The sequence below is a fragment of the Muntiacus reevesi genome, chromosome 1, assembly GCF_963930625.1.
Source record: "Muntiacus reevesi chromosome 1, mMunRee1.1, whole genome shotgun sequence".
Taxonomy (NCBI): Eukaryota; Metazoa; Chordata; class Mammalia; order Artiodactyla; family Cervidae; genus Muntiacus; species Muntiacus reevesi.
The window spans coordinates 244,394,421-244,409,791 of NC_089249.1; positions in this window are offsets into that span (position 1 = coordinate 244,394,421).

Below are 15,371 nucleotides of genomic sequence, written 5' to 3' on the forward strand. Positions count from 1 at the left end.
AAAATCACTGCTTATGGTGACTGCAGCCATGAACTTAAAAGACACTTGCTCCTTGGAAGAAAACCTATGATCAACCTAGACAGCATTTTAAAAAGTAGAGACATTACTTTGCTGACAATGGTCTGTCTAGTCAAAGCTATGGTTTTTCCAGTAGTCATGTATGGATGGGAGAGTTGAACCCTAAAGAAGGCTGAACACCAAATTGATGCTTTTGAACTGTAGTGTTGGAGAAGTCTCTTGAGAGTCCCTTGGACTACAAGGAGACAAACAAGTCAATCCTAAAGCAAATCCACCCTGAATATTCATTGAAAGGACTGATGCTGAAGCTCCCATGCTTTGGTCGCCTATTGTGAAGAGCCGAATCTTTAGAAAAGATCTTGATGCTGGGAAGCATTAAAGGTAGAAAGAGAAGGGGATGACAGAGGATGAGATGGTTGAATGGCATGACTGATTCAATGGACCTTGTTTGAGCAAGTTTCAATAGATGGTGAAGGACAGGGGAGCCTGGTGTGCTGCTGTCCACAGGGTCACAAAGAGGTGGACACGACCGAGTGACTTAACAACAACAGGTTCACTTTTGGGTGGCTTCTCACTCTTCTGGCTGCTGAAGCAACTCAGAGGAATGAGCATTAACTTTATTTTACAGTCAGAGATACATGTACATAAAAATAGCCTATAATTGACATTCAGATCATAAGTTAGCATAAAACAAAGATGTTTTAGAATAGACACACTGTTAGGAAAGTTTCACTGCAGACTTTCTAAAGAACCAGATGCATACACTATCTTTTTCCTTATTCAGTTTAGTGGACACTTTATAAAGACATGTCGATTGCTAGGAAGGATTCAAAACTGAACCAGATTATGATTTAGCCTTTAACAAACTTTCAATATATTGGGGGAGATATGTACACAAATAACAATAAGTTGTGGGATTAGGAGAATATTCTCTACTGGAAAATGATTTTATTTACATGTGTGGGGACAGAGATTGTTTTATGGGGGTGCACAGATTATTTCAAAATATTAACAAGATTCTAGTAGGCAGACCTCAGGATTGGGAAGGGGATTTTCCAAGAAGAAATGAAGCGGCAGGAGACAGGTCAAGGCAACAGGTGTGAAGAGGAGCAGTGAAAGGAAGGGACAAAGTGTAGTTTAAGCTGGACACCTCTAATGATAAGGTCAAGACTGTGAGAGTCCTAGGTGGGAAGAGGGAGAGGTGTGGCTTAGGAATTTTTGACTCCTTGCTTTGGGAATGGAGATATTTGAAGAGGAGCATGCCAAGATCAAAGCTATCTATCTTTTTTTTACTACTTCTAATATATTTTAGAAAAGAGGGTAGTTCATTGTTATTTTGTAGCTTCCATCTTTATACATTTTTTCAAGAATGTTCTGTAGATTGTGGACATGAGAAAGAATAACATGATATGGTGGAAAGAGAGCTCGACTGAGAATCATGAAATTGGATTATAGTCACAGCTACTGGGTTATTTGGGAGTAACTCTATCCCTCTGGGGTTCAGTTTTTCCACATGTAAAATCAGAAGAATAGACTGTGTATTTTCAAAGTTCCTTTTAGCTTGAATATTCTAAAATCTTAAATGTGGCTTGAGAAACCTTAAAGACGTGTTTTCTTTATCTATCCATCCATAGGTCTACCTATCTAATTTCCCTCCTCCCTTCCTCCTTCTTCTCTCCCCGCCTCCCTCTCTCTTTCTATACACACACACACACACACACACACACATATGTACATCCTGAAATTTTATCTTTAAATTTCCTTGTATTTCAGCTTTTCAATATTCAGTAATCCTCTCCCCAAAAGGAAATAACCCAATAACCCAGGGGTAATGTGCTAAAAGCAATTGGCTATTTAAGTTTAGCAGGATTTCAGTGTATTAACCATCCTGTCTCTTGACAGCTGGAGGTATAGGAATGTGTCATGTGAAAAGTGGCTGTTCATAGAAGGTAATAATAATAATGGTACAATAGTAACACTTACTGTGTGCTTTCCCATGAATTAAATCACTTAATCCTCATAACAACCCTGCAAAATCTGTACCTTTATAATCCCCACTTGACAAATGAGGATGCTGGGCATAGAGACTTAGTTACTTCCTTTTTTATACAGTTTGTTCAAGGCAGAGCCAGGATTTGAGCCTAGAATTCCTGAGAGTTCATGCTTTTATCCATCAGACAACATCTGCAGAACTGGGTTCTATGAAAAGCACCAAGATCTCAGTGTCCATGGGGAACAGGTAGAAGAGCTTTGAAAGAGAAGATGTCAATATGCCAGTGATACTCTTATGACTTCTCACTTTGTTCAGAGTGTCGCTATCAGAATTATAACTGATAAAGACAATGTAAGCTTTTCCTTACCTGAAGTGTATTTTAAAGTGTAGAATTATAGTCATGCAGCTAGAGCCTGTGTTGATTTCACTTAGAGGAATTTGTGAGTGGATGGATTTGGTTGTTATTTTGAGCAAGACCAGAATGCCCAAGCACCAGGCCTGTGAGGATGAGCAGCATCAGATGGTTTTCTAGTCCCTGGGTCATGTGCTTCTTCAAACATTTTTAGCACTGCTGTTTGAAAGGTCAGGTTATAATTGAAGTTCTCTTCTTTTGCCAGTTGCTCATGAGTAGCAGTTTTTCCCATAAATCCATAAGAAACGCTACTTTGCTTTTGTTTTCTTTGGTTTGGCTCTTCAACCTACTGTGTGCATGTGTGCATGCTCAGTCGTATCTGACTCTTTGTGACCCCGTAGACTGGAGCCCACCAGGCTTCTCTGTCTATGGGATTCTCCAGGCAAGAATACTGGAGCAAGTTGACATTTCCTCCTCCAGGGGATTTTCCCTACCATGGATCAAACTCGCGTTTCTTGTGTCTCCTGCATTGTAGACAGGTTCTTTACCACTTGAGCCCTTTTGCAAACAGGCAATAATGGAAAGAAAGATCTCTCCAAGGATGAATAAAAGTGATTTGGTGATCAATTAAAATAATGTATGTGAATGTGGCTTTGTGATCTAGAAATTGCCATCCAGATGAAAGAGTTATAGTTATACTGGCCTTATAATTTTTTTATTTCTAGTAACCACTACTTGAGAGTTTCCTCTACTAAAAGGTAGCTGGTTGAGTGGTCAGGATGACATCTTTTATAACAAATGGAACAGGGCTTTATTCTTAACATTTGTACGTCATTGACCAAATGGGATTAGCATCCATACTGGCTCCATAGCTTGTTGTACAGTTTAACTGGGATCAGTTCAGTTCAGTCGCTCAGTTGTGTCTGACTCTTTGCAACCCCATGAACCGCAGCACGCCAGGCCTCACTGTCCATCACCAACTCCCAGAGTTCACACAAACCCATGTCCATCGAGTCAGTGATTGCTGAACACAGCCCCATAGTGAGTAACTGATAAATCTTAGCTTTTAATGGCAATGGTAGTGATAGTAATAAGAAATATCATTCTAAAGCAAAAGCCAGGAGAAGCAATACAACAACTCTAAGTAAACTACTCATCACATACCTGAAAACCAAACCTGTCACTTTGAAGCAGGAAAAAACATACATGGTAAATTTTAAGAAAATATTTGTATCTTGAGTTTTTAAAAACTCATTCCCTTTAACATTTTTTCCCTTGCATTTAGAAATCAATTCTAAGTTAATGACCAGAGATTAAGGCAAAGGATTATATATCAGAACAGTCAATGAAAATTTTTTTGTTTACAGTGACAATAATTAGAAAGTGTCTAAAGGTCCAGCCATAGGAAAATGCTTTTTAATACATTAGAACACAACTTTAACATGATAAGATATTTATTTTTCACAGTATAAAAAGTATGTTTCAAAATAACATATAATGATAAGAAACAGTGTTTTTTGTTTAGTGTTTCAGAAGAAAAGCAAGATTGTACTATATTTTATTAATAATGCTATTAAATATATTAATGTTACCTAAATATGTAGAATAAATACATAAACTTGCTAAGGTAAGAGGGCATAAAATAATAATGGTAATGCCCATTAACAGAGATTTTGTGAGGGTTATATGATTATTGCTACATACTTGACATACAACTCATATTAGCACTAACATTGGATGTAGGCTAAGATTTTCTAAAACTTACTTAAATACCATTATACAGTTACCATCCTTTAGTGAGAAAGAATCTGTTTGCTTATAGGCACTAAACAAGATTCTGGAAATACAGAGATGATTAAGTAGGAGCCCGAAGCATATATTCCAAAGAGAAGATATATAAAAATGAACAGTTGACTTATATCTAAATATGTAAATTCTACAGTCATTCCTAAAATGATCTGTCTCTCTGGACAAATGAATTGTAAAAAGGCACCTTTTCTTTTCAGGTGAATCAACTAAACAGTAGGATGCGGGCTGGGTTTCAGTCCCCATTGCCCTCTCAGCCAGGCATGTCCATGTTGGATTCAACCTTCAACCTTGCTCAAGTTTACACAGAGGCCCTGAAAATACCCTTGAAATGTCCTGAAATTAACTATGAAGTGCAGTGAATAAGATTTGGTGTCTATAACTCTGTACAGTGATTATTTTGCACATTGAGGTTTGAGAAATACTGAACCAGATTAAATGATGGAACGAAAGAACAATCTGTAGGCAGTTGTTTGGATAATCCCTAGCATTGAGTAAGAATGGATGAAGAATTATAAGATGTTTCTGCTCAGTTGTAGGGTTTTCTCCATATGTTTGAATATTGAGTCTCTGTAACATGGCTGCTCATGAATATTTGTATTTGTTCTTAAGAGCATTGTGTAAGATAATATATAGGAATGCTAATCTAACTTAGGGACTGGCACATAGTAGATATTTACTATTAATCGGCCTAAATCTCAACCTTGCTTAATCAAATCCATGAATGCATTTTGCTTTGGAAAGTTCGTATAGAGAGGAAGTTGTCTTTTTTGCTGAGGTTCTGCTTAATAACTGAGTAACTGTCACTTCCAAGCTTCTTGACCATCTGTCTCCACTTTTTCCAAAGTTAGGGAATCAGTCCACGAGCTGAGTGGCATATGATGCAGCTCCACTGGGACACAGTTGCATGTTAGTACAGGACTCTGGACAAAACTATCAGCTGCCCAAAGGAGAGGCAGAATCATTTCTGGTAACTCGCTCACATTCTCTCTCATCATAAATTTTTAAAAAAGAAAGCGATGCTGTAAACACTGGCTTCTCTATGCCAGAAAAAGCATAGCCTGGCTCTTTGTTCCTGATGGTGTCATTATTACTAGTTTGTCTGTAGCTAACCCTTACCTCCTGGGAGTTGAGAACCCTTCAGCAGCAAATTCATATTTGATGTTCCTGTTCTAATCCCAGATTACTACATCAGGACAGCTGGAACAGACTGAAAGAGAGAAACTCTTAGGGGGAAGAAAATCATTAACCTGTCATGAGTCACCAGGACCTGATGAAAACTCAGATTAGGGAGGGCTTAAGCTGCTATGGAAAGTCAGTGATATGCTGCCTGCTGGACTGTTAATCTTGAATATTTCCACTCCGCTAAACTCGCCTGGAAGTATTTTAACATTCATCAGAGATAGGCATCCCCTCCTCAAGAAATGATACCTTTCTGAAAAAAGAAGGATAGGTTGTTTGAGTACTGATTTTCATTATGGGCTATAGTCCTGCATGAAAGTGTTAGTTGCTTAGTTATGTCCAACTCTCTGCAACCTCATGGACTGTAGCCTGCCAGGGTCCTCGGTCCATGGGATTCTCTAGGCAAGAATACTGGAGTGGGTTGCCGTTTTCTACTTTAGGGGATCTTCCCGACCCAGGGATAGAACCCAAGTCTCTTATGTCTCCTACATTACCAGTAATGCCACCTGGGAAGCCTGCAGTCCTGGATAAGCCCATAGTCCCATATAGTAATTAAATACATGGAGTGCTGAGGAGGGTGCTCTGGTTTCCCATCCTGACCTTCACCTGGCTAGTCACCTCATCTTTCCACGCGCTGTTCCCTCAGCCATAAAATGGGGACCGCAGTAATGCCTACCTCCTCAGGGTTGTTTTGAGAATTAATAAGTTGCTACCTAAAACAAAATCTGGCAAAAGCTAAGCACTCAATAAATGTGAGAAATGCTTATTATTGTCATTAGTATGAGTGTAGATAAAAGTTAGAAGGTATTGGTGGATATAATCATTAAAAAAACCTTCCATTATTAAAATCTTTATATTATTAAATCCTTGAGAAAATATTTAAGAGGTGTGGTGCCTAAGGGAACTTAAATTCCATTAATTTCATATAGATGCACCATAATTTTGTAGTTTGAATTTTATTTTCTAAAATTTATAATGATTTGTTATAAGTTTACAGTTTATAGAATACTTCCTTTTCATTACCCTCTGCAAATCCTGTAATGGGGTTGATGCTGAGGCCTTGGGAAATTGGATGATTTAGTCCAGGGTTCCTGAACTGGTGAGTGGTTGACTGAAGACTTGAACACAAATCTTCAGAATGTTGATCACTCTAATTTCACACAGTGTGGAGGGGAGCCAATGAAGTGAAAATGTACAGGCTTTGGAGTTGTTAGAAATTCAGTTTGAGTTGCAGTACTAACCTACAGTTCTCACATTGCCTGACTTCCTTAAGCCTCAGTTTCCTTATCTGTAACAGTGAGAGGACAATACCTGTTCTAGACTTGCGGTATGGATTAAAAACCAATCAGGTCACCTGTAGGAGAGGTGCTAGCTCAGCTTCAGGTTCATGGCTATTAACATAAAGACAGTTTCTTCCTTCATTTCTTCAGCACTGTGTCAGGCACAGTGTCAAACTCAATTTTTTTTGAAACCTGACAAGTATTTTATCCATAAAAGCCTGATTAGAGTTTGATCCCTGTTGCACCAAGAAAGACCTCTTGTAGACTATGTGATTCCGTTTCCAGCCATTTGTGATGATGCTTGCAGTTCTGTGGAAAAAAGAAGAGGAAGAATCAACTTGGGGAATGAGGTAATAAAGAACAGAAAAGAAAAACCAGCCTCCTCCAGTCTTAGAAAGTTTGCAGAATTCATTAGCAGCTAAGCAGCAAGGGGAAAGGTTCCCAAACAATGACTTCATCTCTTTGCTCCTGTGAATTAGGTGTTCCAGACATAAAAATAGAGGAAAGGCGAGAACATGCTCAGTGGGTAGATGGTGCACTGCGTTATACCATCCTGTTGATGTTCCCTAATGTATTGAGAATTAACATTTTGATTGTCAAACAACTGCTTGGACTACAGGGGTTTTTGCATTAAACTGTGTGTTCCCCGTGCTTTATTAACAAACGGTGCTCAGATCTTAAGGTGGAATGATAGAAAAGACAGGAGAATGTTCAGGTTACTAGAAACATGTCAGAGTGGTGCAATAATTTGCCTGTTCACACAATGGGAATTATTTGGACATTGGTTTTTTATTTGTTTGGTCTGTCTAGTATTAAGGAATGCAAGTAAGATATTTCTTGGTCCCTTGACTTTTTAAATTACTCAGTGAGTTTTAAAGGAAACTCCACTGAAAAAGCGAAATCTTCTTGCCAATATAAAATGTGATCCCTTAGCCAGTCAAGCCACTCTAGCTCTAAAGTATATCCTAAATCTGCCCATTGCTCTCCACCTAGTGCTGTCAAACCATGCCAGCCACCTTTATTTCTTATCTGGGTTTGGGCCTTGGGCTCCCAACTGGACTTTCTATGGCTATTCATTCAGCTTCATAATACTTTTTTTAAAAACCCAGAAGTTAGATTTTCTTTAAAAATGTAGATCAGGTCTTCTTACTTCTCTGCTTTAGAATTTTTCAGTGCCTTCCCATTTCACTTGCTGCACTTGAAAAAAATCTAAATTTACTGTTATGGTCTATAGGACCTGACAGACTCTGACCCTCCAGTGTCTCTTTCCTCCTTATTATCCCCACCCTGGCCCCATACCATCCACTCTCCTTTAGTTTTCTCTCCAATCCTGGAATTGGCCAGACTTCCTTCTGGTTCGTGTCTTTTCATTTGCTGTTCTATCTGAATGATTTGGTCCTTCTTGGCATGCAACTGTCAGTCCAAATATCACCTCTTTAAATAGATCTTTCCCTCTTCCCAGGATAAGGAACTTCATTTGAACAACTGAGGGAAGTTAGGTTGTTCACTTATTCCCTTGCTTGTTTATTGTCTGTCTCTCCCTCAGTAACACTAATGCGAGTTCTGTGAGGATAAGAATGATGTCTCTTTTCTCTTTTGCTGTTGCCACACTTTGTCTTTAAAGCACACTTAATTTTTGTCTGAATGAATTAATATAAGTAGACTGCAAGGATTCATGAATGAATGAATACCACTCATTTTCAGGAACAATGAATGAATGAATGAATTAGTGAATGAATGACTGAATGAACTCATCCTCAAGTCAGAAACTGGACCTTGTTTTGGTTTCTTCTCTCCTCCTCTACATCTAGTAGGTACCCAGGCAGTATCTGTTGAATTGGATTCAACCAAAACATTTATTTCTCTGTACAGCATGAAAAAGTGTTCCTTATGTAAGATGAAATGTAAAAATACATCTCAATAATACTTTGCTGAGGGATGATTTTTGGAGAACCACCCTGGTTTGCCTGGAAGTGAGGGATGCCCCAGGATATGGGGTTAGAAGGTTTCCTGCTTTTAGAGTAAAAAAAGATCTAACATATCTGTTAGGAATTGTCTTTACCTGCTAGTAACAGAAGCCAGAAATAACAAAGAGCAGCATATTCTTTCACATAAAATGAGTTCAGATGTGGTCATGCCAGGGCTATATGGCAGCTTCAAGCTCTTCAGTGACCCAGGTTGCTTGTATCTTGGTGCTCTGCCATCCTTAATGCATGACATTCATCCTCAGAGGTATCTCATGGTGCAAGAAAGCTGCTGGGGTTTCTTCAGCCGTCACATCTACAATTTTGTCAGGCTCTGTTACTAAGAAAGAGAGATTGGATAATGAGTAATAGACACTTAGCAGCATCTGCACTATCTGTTCTCATCACCTACTGACTTAGTGATTCCATGAAGGTGGCTTGATTTCTGTGGTTCTTTCTAAATCTGTATTATAGTTATGAAAATAAGAATAGTGATGGCTACCTATATATCATATCCCACTATTTGCCAGGTGTTTTATATACATTATGGTTGACCTCAGTAATTCTGAGTCTCCTCATTTAGATGACAAGAGTGAGGCTTTGCTAGTAAGATAAAGTCAAAATTTAAACCCTCTGTGGTTTCACTCAATCCTCACTCTCTTCATTACACTTTGCTTTCTATCTCCTTGGCTAAAAAAGATTAAGTGATGAAATGAATGTAAACTGTTTGACATATAAACATTTTAAATAAACCAAAGCAATATCTCTGTCAAGAAAATATTTTTGAGTTTTCAATGACAACAGCAAAAAGTCCATGCACATCATAGGATAGGTTTTGAGGTTATCTCAAAGTCAGTTGAATCCAGTAAGCAGCCCTCACCCTTGCCAACCCCCAGTTGCCCATGATCCCCAACCTCTTCTGTGTTGAATTCTCTCTGCCAGGAAGTTCTGTTCATCTAACACAAATCACTTCTATCATGTCCTTTTTATTGGTTCTGTCCCCCATAGAGAGCTAGAAGACCTGGCTGCTCTTTTTGAACTGCCACTTGAAGGCAATGATCAAGTCATTTTTCATTTTTTTTTCTCTCTCAAGCCAATTTACAGGTGAAAGAAGTTGCCTTTGAATTGTTCAAAGGAGATGAACATTTCCTAGAACTGGAGGCAGGATGAACTGTAGACCTTCCTTGGCATTGGCAATAGACATTCTAGGTAGTATAGCCCGTTTTTGGCATTCACATATCTCTGAACCTATAGCCTAGCATACTATCTCTGCATTACTCAATATTTAAGGGAGTCAAGTTCTTTGAAAACTCATGACGTTTTAAAATACTTCCTTTTCTGAAACAAGCTACAGGTGCTATTGTCCCTCATAATGTCTTATAAATAGCTGATGTTTGACTCCTGCAAGCACGTTAGAGTCTTGTCTCTCTTCAAAGCCTTTGCAAGAGATCTACCTCTCCCCAAGACACATTGAACTCCTTTTCATAGGGTAATAACTATATTTATTTCCAGGGAAGAATACACAAGAAGAAGGCAGGGAGAATATTTACATCCCTAGGCCTTAAAGGAGGTTGCTAAGAGCATAATTTGAAACATTTGGTTTTATTAAACTAATGCATGACCTTTTTGGGTATCTACTTTGGGGAAAATGGGATCAAGAAGCTAGAGTTGCAATTCCTTTATCTTTTTATTGACTATGATTTTCCTTTTTTAAGACATTCTTGGTTTGGGAAAAAACGTGGATGATGCATAATCTTAGATGGTAAAATTTCATGCCCAAATGTTAGAGCATTGAGTAGGAAAAACTCATGAGTGAAGAGTCTCAGGCTATATTACTGATACAGAACCATGCAAATCATAAAGTAACACTTACCAAGGGCTTCTTATGTATCTAACATTGTGCTAAGATCTTTAAATACATCGTCTCACTTAATTCTTGAAATACCCAAAGTAAGGATCCATAGTTAACAGTGATATCTTCTTTAGTTGTAGGTGAGAAAATGGTAGCCCAAAGTGGCTTAATATTTTGCCCAAAGGCACTCCATTAGCGAGTGGCTGAGATCTGATTTAGATTCACTTTTGTCTGCCAAGGAGTCGCAATATATTGGTCTGCTAGGACTGTCATAATAAAATGTCACAAATTGTGTTACTTAAAAGACAGAACTTTATTTTCTTATAGTCCTGAAGACAGGGAGTCCTACATCCAGGTGCTACCAGGGCAGGTTTCTTCTGAGGCCTCATTCCTTGACTTGCAGATGGCTACCTACACGTTGGACCCTCACATGGCCTTTTCTCTGGGCATGCTCACTCCAGATGTCTCTTCTTCTTTTTATTAAGGATTTTTGTTGTTTTTCATTGCCAACTCATGTCCAATTCTTTGTGAACCCATAAACTACAGCATTCCCTGTCCTTCATCGTCTCCTAGGGTTTGCCCAACTTCATGTCTGTTGAGTCAGTGATGCCATCCAACTATCTCATCCTCTCTTACCCTCTTCTGCCTTCAATCTTTCCCAGCATCAGGGTTTTTTCCAATGAGTCAGCTGTTCTCATCAGGGTGCCAAAGTATTAGAGTTTCAGCTTCAGCATCAGTCCTTCCAATGAGTATTCAGGGTTGATTTCCTTTAAGATTGACTGGTTTGATCTCCTTGCTGTCCAAGGAACTTTCAAGAATCTTCTCCAGCACCACAGTTCAAAAGCATCAATTATTTGGTGCTCTGCCTTCTTTAGGGTCCAGCCCTCACATCCGTACATGACTACTGGAAAGACTATAACCTTAACTAGAAGGACCTTTGTTGCAAGTGATGTCTTTGCTTTTCAACACACTGTCAAGGTTTGTCACAGCTTTCCTACCAAGAAGCAATCAAGATACCATTCCTATTAGATTAGGACTCACTGTAATGATCTCATTTTACCTCAGTTACCCCCTTAAATGCCCTGTAGTAGTCCAAATGCAGTCATGCATGGGATTAGAGCTTCAACATATGCATTTGGAAAGGAAGAGCACATTTCAGTGAAACAATGTACTTAACCAGTGTAGTCAGATTTTTCTGATAACAGGAGTGTGACCAAAATCATTAAAACTTCTCTGGCCCTAGTAGCTCATGGATTAAAGTCTTTTGGTTTTTAAATTTTTTAAATAGTTTTATTGAGTTATTATTAATATTCATTCATTAATTCGTTGATATTTAGTTTTGAAAGACTTTGCCAACTCTGTAAAACAAAATTATGAAATAAACACTGCATAATTCATCAAAAAGTTCATCCATTATTGCTATAAAATAAAAATAAGATCATTCTACTGTTGCCTTCTCTGAAGGTGGAAAGTACTGAAACTTCCAGGGACTTCCCTGGTGGTCCAGTGGTTAAGACTCTGAACTTCCAATGCAGGCAGTGTGGGTTCAATACAAGGTCAGGGAACTAAGATCCTATATACCACACAACTAGACCAAAAAAGATGGAGATATCCCTTGGGACTGTGGCAGTGCTGGACTGTAATTAGCGTTTTTCCATAGCGTTATTGGTCCTTCTTTCTTTCAAACTCAAAAGAATGCAGTCTTGTGTCTTTACAACTTTACCCAGAAAACAATTACTGCTTATTTGAGGTATGCCAGGCATTCTTTTTCAAGCTGAAATTCACTGAATACTTGTGTCAGAAGCTGTCTGAAGGCCATTCATTCCTTGTATCTGATTTACTCTTTCAATAAGCCTGTATTGTTGTGCAGATGGGGAAATTGGACCTTTCTCTGTTTAAACAATTTGCCTGAGGTCAATTAACTAGGAAGGGTGGAGTTAGTATTTGACTTTGGGTCTGACTGATTCCCTATCTGGGGTCCTTAGTTCTTAAGCCCCTGAGGTGAGCTGTAACTTGTGCTTTTGCAAAGACTTTCTCATGCCTTCCTCTACTCTTCTGATTTTGATTTTTTTTCACCACTGAGTTCCTCTCCTTGGTATCTGTGCTTCCTCTCCCCCTCCTTCCTCTCTCCTAGTTCATTTCCTCTTGTATGGTATACACAATATACACAGACATCTGCCTCTGTTTTTGCTCTTAGACTTAATTGCGTTGCCTCCTCTAACCTCTTGCCGATTAAACAGTGGCAAATGTAGATATCATTGTTAAGATTGATAGGAGAAAGCAGGGTGAGCTCTGCCCTTGCTCACTGAAGGATGGGTTTCCTTTTCCCCTGGCATTACCTGGACTTCTGTATGCAGTTGCCTTGTGCCTCCCATTATTTTTAATTTCACTTCACAATTAGAGCCTGCAAATTGAATTGCTTTCTCTGAGGAGGGACAATTTCTCTATTTGGCAAGTATCACCACTCCCTCCCTGGTGAAATTAACATGGTTGTTTTTGTTCCCTTGTACTGCAAACTGTCCTGATCAGTAAACTCATGATCTCATTTAGTAATTACTTCCCCGGAGTCTGTAGGGAGAATGATTATGAATGGTGCTTGGCCTGATGAGGAAGAGATTGGGGGTTCTCCAGGGAAGTACATGGGAGCTTTAAGCCATGATTTTGGGTACTCAAGAGCTAGCCCTGTTGACCTGCCCTCCAAAGTCTTATGGTGTTTGCAGAAACCACGAAGGAGAAGGGTCTTCCAGCAGGAAATGTCCAATTTGGACTCAGGATGAAATTGGAGACTTGGTTATTTGTTATGACTCACAGATGATGCAAAAGAAACCATATTAACCCTGGATCTTCTAGCTCACACCAGCTCAGTTCCGATTATCTTTTATTGGTGAAAACCTAGTATCTAGTCAGTTCTTCAGAAGTCCATCTCAAAAAAGTTGAACTGATTTTAGTTCCATGAATGAAAGAGGGATTAATCTCATATTCAGAGACTCCAGGATGCAAAATGGAAGCCAGTGTAGCAGCATGGGAGGTGAGATGACTGAGAGTAACTGAGAAGCCAGACCTCTTAACATCGTTTCAAATCCGGAAATGCACAATCCACCCTACTCCCAGCCTCAGCTCTCAGTATGCCCTGTACCTCTCCGGACCTGGTGATGCCTCCGTACCTCAGTCTCAGGCACGGGCCTTTGTACCACCTCTTCTCTGTTTCTGGGAGACTGTTTTTTCCTGGTCTTTTGTGTTGTTGGTTCCTACCTACTCTTCAGGACACAACGTGAGCATTACTACCCTTCTTTATACCAAAGTGAAAGTGAGAGTCGCTCAGTCATGTCTCATTCTGATATGCTTGTGCATCCAAAAGGTGAAGAAACAAGGTATAGTGATAGTGAGAGTTGCTGAGTCGTGTCTGACTCTTTGCGGCCCTATGGACTATACAGTCCATGGAATTCTCCAGGCCAGAATACTGGGGTGGGTAGCCTTTCCCCTCTCCAGGGGATCTTCCTGACTCAGGAATCAAACTGGGGTCTCCTGCACTGCAGGTGGATTCTTTACCAACTGAGCTATCAGGGAAGCCTGATCTTTCAGGCTATATACCACCCCCTATCTAAAAGATTGAGTTAGGGGCTCTGTTCTCCCAGTACTTACCCCTTTGTGGGTCCTGTCACATCGTATCCTAATTGTCGGCTGCCTTGTCCTTTACCCCTTGTATGAGATTTATGCATGCTAAGTTGCTAAGTCGGGTCCAACTCTGGATGATCCCATAGACTGTAGCCTGCCAGGCTCCTCTGTTCATGGGATACTCAAGTCAAGAATACTGGAGTGGGTTGCCAAGCACACCTCCAGGGAATCTTCCCAACCCAGGGATGGAACCCACATTTCTTATGTCTCCTGGATTGGCAGGTGAGTTCTTTACCACTAGCACCACCTGGGAAACCCCATGAGATCCATAAGACTACCATATTTATCTTTTAAATCAGGTGTCAAGGATATACTGGCATATAAGATATGTTGAAGAGGTCAGTGAAACAAAATAGCAATTGATATATTTCTTTTGTGTGTATAGAACTGTAGAATTTTAAAATATATGATTTTTATTAGCATTTAAAGTTTCAATAATACTATTTTTTAAACTTGACAGTACCTAATTTTCTCTTTAATATACTTTCTAAACTATGCTCTTTCTAGGAATCACAGATACTTTTCATAAACTATTGTCAGTGAACATGTAGATCAGTTTTTAAGAAAGTCAGAAGATATTGAACTAAAGTTCAATATTTAATATAAAAAAGTAATACAGTACTAATTTCTGTAGGAAAAAAAGATGGCTTTTGTATTTGTTATATCAAATATAATGGATGGAAAAATCCCCACACTGTTTGGTGAGTAGTTTGCAGAATCATACAGAGAAATTACTCCTTTTATTTATAACTTGTAAATTTTTTTCTGGCAGTCATAGGCCTTCAAGAGACCTCTTTTCCAACAGAGGGTGCTTCTACTCCATAAGTTATGGTGGATCCCAACAGATTAAGGCACCAAAAATAATTCTTCTAAATAAATGCACCATAGCTATCTAGCTACATGAAATTGTGAGTTCTATTCAGTTTGAGCCCAAAATGAAGGATTTTAAGCCAAGGGATCAGAAATCTACCTGTTCGTTTTGCAAGCTCTAGTCTTGTTCCATGCTTTATTTCAGCACTTTCAGGCTAAACAAGGAAACTATAGTTAGTAGTGTAGAGGAATGTTTCAAGAGACTCCCAAGCTGCCCCCTGAATGAGTCTTGTGAGCAATTTTGCCTCTCAAGGAACCTACATTTGCCGAGTGCATTTCTATTTCTCTTTCTAATAATTTTAAACTCGGTCTACCTACTTGGCCTCTGGCTACTTGAAAGGAGTGAATATGGACTATGAGATGATGAATTGTTCACGGG